The sequence below is a fragment of the Pyxicephalus adspersus genome, chromosome 2 (assembly GCF_032062135.1).
Source record: "Pyxicephalus adspersus chromosome 2, UCB_Pads_2.0, whole genome shotgun sequence".
Lineage (NCBI taxonomy): Eukaryota > Metazoa > Chordata > Amphibia > Anura > Pyxicephalidae > Pyxicephalus > Pyxicephalus adspersus.
Genome location: NC_092859.1, coordinates 63,469,698 through 63,475,297, shown reverse-complemented (window position 1 = coordinate 63,475,297; position 5,600 = coordinate 63,469,698). Strand labels below are relative to the sequence as shown.

Genomic DNA, 5,600 nt, shown 5'->3' with positions numbered 1-5,600 from the left:
AAAAAAAAAAAAAAAAAAAAAAAAAAAAAAAAAAAAATAAAAAACGTTTAGGCATTCATTACCTTATCCCCCCCCCCCTTCCCCCTCCACTTTTTCTGTTTTTTTCCCCCTTGTGATGTTTTGACCCTTTATTGGTTTCTATTCTTATGATTGTTTCTGTTAACTGAAAAACCTAATAAAAACAGTTTGGAAAAAAAAAAAAAAGAAGAAATCCACCTTTATGTGCTTCCACTACCAAGCTGAGGTGAGTAAGTCAATATATATAGTGGTATATATAGTGGGCCAAGATCTAAAATGCCATTCAAATCTGCAAAAACACCCTGAAGGGATGGGAAAGCAAGAAAATGTTTGGCACAAAGTGGATTTGGCCTTGGAAGTTTGATATACTGCCAAGCTTACAAGACCCTGCTTGTAAGCTTGGCAATCAATGTGGTTTGATGTTGTGCTTGGCAACCTGGACCTCCTTCCATCACCATCAGGTGTGTTAGAATGCGTATGCAACTCAGCTAGACAACTAATTGACAACCAGTTTGGACAGCAAGTGGAAGTGTGCTTGTATACAATAGTGCTAAGATCAGGCAGCACAGCACAATGACAACAAACCTATAACACAACTACAAATGAACAGAGGAGTTGTGTGATGGCAAATCAACCTGAGTGCAAATGTCAGACTATAAAAAAAACAAACAAACAAAAAAAAGAAATAAAATCATGACAATTTATTCAGAAAAGGACTATGTACATAATATATTCAAATACCAATATGTGACAAAGGCAACGTGGGGGTTAAGTAGGAGTTTGGTGTGGAAACCATGCAGACATTTGTATGCAATACTTGTGGAAAAAATTACAACACTGCTGAAGAATTTTATATATTATAAAAAATATATAAATATATATATAAATTATATATATATATATATTTATATATATAAAGAATTTTGTGACACTTTAGTTTTTGTAAAGTGTCACAAAAAGGTCCAGCTCTTACACAAATATGTCTGCTATTTCATTTCCCAAACAATTAAAGTGTGCTTTCTATGACCTCAACTCCTAGGTTGATTTGTAACCCAAACATGATGCGCTGAAATATGTAATGCATGCATTGTAAACATATGGAAATACGCGTAAAGACATTAGCAATGAGTTCAGCTCTGACTCAACGTCCCTCTGCTGTGCTTTGGGAGCCAGAAGCAGGATGTTGATGTACCTCTGGCTTGAGTTCCTCTGGAATGTCCCAGGTATCCCCATAGTGCAGCCACAGGTTGTGCGGGACACAGCATGCCATGATGACCCGGGCAGCTTTCCATGGTGCGTATAGGAGCTCACCACCGGGCCGTGCCAAGCACAGAAACCATGCTTTTAGCAGGCCGATGGTTTGCTCCACACACACCCACAAGCAGGGTCAAGCAATCTTACATACCAGATAGTATGCTTTATTTATGTGTTTACATGATTCTAATCGTATTAGTAATTTTGTATAGAAAAATGCCAGGAACAATTTAACTTAGTGCCAAACATATTTTATTGCTTTGTGCCAACAAACTAATTTTTTTTTGCACCTCAAACCAATGACGAGAATGTCAAAAGGCGTTTATGCCTGTCCCGCCAGGTCATCCATGACCTGTACATCTTTCTGGAAGGTAAAATTGCAGCAAAAACCAAAAGAAGCTAGGCTGTGCCAAGAATGACGAGACTCCTGGACTCTCTATATATTTTAGGAAATCCTTTCAAACCACGTCGCCCTTAATTTGTGCACTGTGAGCCAGTAATTTGTGAGCCAGTCTACAGTTTCCTGGGTGTTCATGAAGGTTTCAATGCAATTTTAGACCTTGTCCCACTATATATTCACTTCCTCACATCAGCTTGGGAGTGGAGGAACATAAAGGTGGATTTCTCCTTTTAACTGGAAGCAATATCATCCACGAATCTATAGTCTGTGATGTGACATTCCAGAAGCTTGGCAGCACAGCAGAGGGATGGTATCGCCCTGTAAAGAAATATATTACATTATTAGGATGTGTTAAGCAGCTTGGGTAATCATGCTTTAGTGGTAACTACATGCTGCCGGATTGTATTTTTCATGCTTTTCTGGCTGCATAAGCAATGCTTGCCCAAATCTAAACTAAATTGCACTGTGCCCTAGTTTGGCAATGTGTTTTTGTAAAGTGTCACATAAAGGTCTAGCTCTTACAAAAATATGTCTGCTATTTCATTTCCCAAACAATTAAAGTGTACTTGCTATGACTTTAACTCCTAGGTTGGTTTGTAACCCAAACATGATGTGCTGAAATATGTAATTCATGCATTGTAAACATATGTAAATACTCACGCGCAAAGACACGATGGCCCTCTGCTGTGCTTTGGGAGCTGGAGGCAGGATGTTGATGTACCTCTGGCTCGAGTTCCTCTGGAACGTCCCAGGTATCACCATGGTCCAGCCACAGGTTTTGTAGGACGCAGCATGCCATGATGGCTTGGGCAGCTTTCCATGGTGCTTACAGGAGCTCACCACCGGGCCGCACTAAGCACAGAAACCATGCTTTTAGCAGCCTGATGGTGTGCTCCACAACCCCCCGGCTTTTTTGCAGACCCTTGTTGTAATTATGCTCTGCTTCAGACCGGGGTTGACGCACAGCTGTCATAAGCCATGGAAGCTGCCCGTATCATCAGCTGTAAAAAGACAAACATAATACATGTTAGTTCTTGCTATAGCAAGTGTTCTGTGAATGCAGTGTAACACTAGAGTTTTTTTTACAAAGGTTGCTAAGGGTTGTGCTCTTCGGTCACTTTATTGCTTTTTGGTTGTTAGGAGACATTGTTACTACTGACTACCACACTGAAGTACTGTGAGCTGTGAAAATAGTAATTATACTAGGGCTTCCGGCAATATCTGAAAGTTAGTTCTTCCCCCATGCTCCCAATATTGTACAATATTTATGAACTATTTGCTAAATTAGATGTTAGCACAAAATATGACATATATACAATATAGGTCATAGCCTGGCATTCTGACAATGCAAAGGGACATAGCAACATAATAGGTGTCCTTGTATTACAGTAATGACATTATACATTACCTATTAACCAGACCTCAGGCATTTCTCCAGAGATTATTTTCTGGTTGAGGGCTGTCTGACGCAGGATATAGGCATCATGGCATGATCCTGGGAAGCCTGTGCGTGCACTCATAATTCTCTTGTTGGCATCACAGACTATTTGTACATTCAGTAAATGATATTGCTTCCGGTTGCAAAACGCAATTTCCTGCAGTTTAGGGGCCTGAATGGCCACATGGGTGCAGTCAATGGCCCCCAAGACATTCTGAAATCCCGCTCGCCTGAAGAAATCCAACTTTACCTTCCTCCACTCCTGAGCTGTTTGAGGAAAATGAATATATAGTGGGACAAGGTCCACAATGGCATTGATGACCTTCGTAGAAACCCTGGAAACTGTAGGCTGGCTCAGTCCACAAATTAAGCCCGAGGAGGTTTGAAAGGAACCCCTTCCTAAAATATACAGAGTGGCTAAGAGCCTGGTCATTCATGTGAATTGATTTTTGCATTTTTGTGGGATTGCAACAGTTTATTCATTAGCATTGAGAACAAAATAGCATTGTGTTTTTACTTATTTATGCTTGGGGGTGAAATATGAGACCATTTTTGGAAAATGACCTCTTTGGTGTATTTTTACCTTCTTTTGACTTGCATTAACAATGTGTGTGTTTCAATTTTTTTACAATAGTACGCCCTGAGACGCAGCAGTCTCCTCCTTCCCTCTGTGCTCGGGGGGATGTGGATGATGAGGATGTCACTTCACATCAAGATGACGCTGGCCTTCCTCCTGGTAAGATGAACCTTCATGAACCTTCATGGTATATCTTGTTTGACATTGTGCACGTGTCTCTAATCATGTTTATAACCACACTCATGTGTAATATGAGCGTTTGATTTCACACATTTTTGACTCTGGGAGTGGTATGTTTTGTGGTTAGATTTGTGGTGATCCGATCAATCCAAATGAACTTGGGTTACAGTCAAGCTCACTCTTGTGCTTTCATTAACAGATCATCATCTACAGGAGGAGGTCGTTGATCCACTGCAGAGAAGCCAGGAGGAGAATACAGGTAATTTGGTTTGTGTGTGTGTTCAGCCTTCCAAAAGCTAAGTAATAACCTTCGATCTTTCTATATTATATCTATATGTAGATAAAATTTGTTAAGTTTTTTGCCAGAGGATTCTGGTGCAGCCTCCCTTTGGGAATGTGTGAGCTTAATATGTCAAAAAAAAATTTACGTGTGCGAAATATTAGGGACTTTTGATATGTGAAGACTTGTCACCACATTCATTCATTTTGATGTGATATATCATGTTCGTTTGTAGAACATCCATGTCTGCTGGTTTCTGGTTCTGAAGAGTTTTCATGGGCTGCATCCACTGTGGAGGTAGGCAAGAACTGGTCTGTTAGTGTTTATTTTGGAATGTGTTGGGGGAATGAACTTTTCCCAATGTGTTCCATTTGTGTTTTTTTTGTTTAGGGTCCCTCAGGTGGACATTTACCACAATCAGAAGAGGAGACACCTGAGGTTTCCATAAGCAAACCAATTTTTAATGTATAGGACTCCGAAAAAATGTGTCTAACATTAGTTGATGTTTCAATGTCAGGATGCTGTCTGCATAATGTTATGGTGACCCACAAAGTTATGTGATATTGTAGTAATTTTTTATTTTCCCTTTATAGCAACCAGTGGATGCAGGTGGATTGGGTCAACCCAGTGTGGGTAGCCAGCTTATAAACCTCAGTCAGAGGATGGTTAGCCATTTTGATAGATTAGTGGAGTCAAGGATGCCTGGCCCAAGTTCAGATAATTTGGAACTGGTCCTTACGCTCCTACATGAAAACATAAATCAAAATCGCCAGGACCGAGAAATTAACCAACAACATCTGGCGGCCGTGCATCGTCTGATATAATCGGTCCAAGAACAATCGGCCACTTTGGGTGCCTACATGTTCAGAGTTGACCATCTCTGTAACATGTTAAGTGAATCCCTGGGCCAACAATCTCGCCTACATCAGGCGATAATTCAAAGGCTGGGTTGGCAAATCCCAAAAAGCCCTGCTGGCCCCCCATTTCCTCCAGAGCAGCCAGCTCCATTCTTCCCCCCGGCTCCACCCTGTGCCCTTGCCCGGCCAATGAGTGCCCCTGCTAGCCCACCCCATGCCCCTGCCCATCCACCCAGTGCCCCTGCAAGCCCACCCCATGCCCCTGCACATCCACCCAGTGCCCCTGCCCGTCCACCTCCTAAAACATGGGCAAGCAATCGACATGCTCTAGAGGTGGGCCGCACTTGCGCCTGTGTTGTGCAGGTGGACCGTGGGCATGCTCTGGGGGTGTCCCGTGGCCAGGAAGTGGAGGTGGCCGTGGTAGGGCCGGTGAAGTGGCCCGTGGCCGGTTTGGGCGAACTATATAGTTGCCGGGTGCCAGGTGAGAACATTCTTCACATTCTTCCTATCAGTCTTCACTCAATTTTTTCAGGACTCCATGAGATCGTCAGTGTGGGTTTGAGTTGGTATCCTGTGTGAAGACGCTTGTTTGTATA

General features: G+C 42.1%; 1 long non-coding RNA gene across 2 annotated transcripts in view; it reads left to right on the top strand.

Moving 5' to 3' along the window:
- LOC140323643 (uncharacterized) overlaps positions 1–5,600 on the top strand; it is a 25,477-nt gene that overhangs the window by 19,109 nt on the left and 768 nt on the right. The window contains exons 2-4 of one of the 2 annotated variants that reach the window (XR_011919417.1): positions 3,745–3,846; positions 4,067–4,126; positions 4,383–4,444. This is a non-coding gene — a long non-coding RNA (uncharacterized lncRNA). Of the gene's footprint in view, positions 1–2,845; positions 3,847–4,066; positions 4,127–4,382; positions 4,445–5,600 lie in introns of those variants that run through there. The other variant, XR_011919416.1, reaches the window with a different exon arrangement.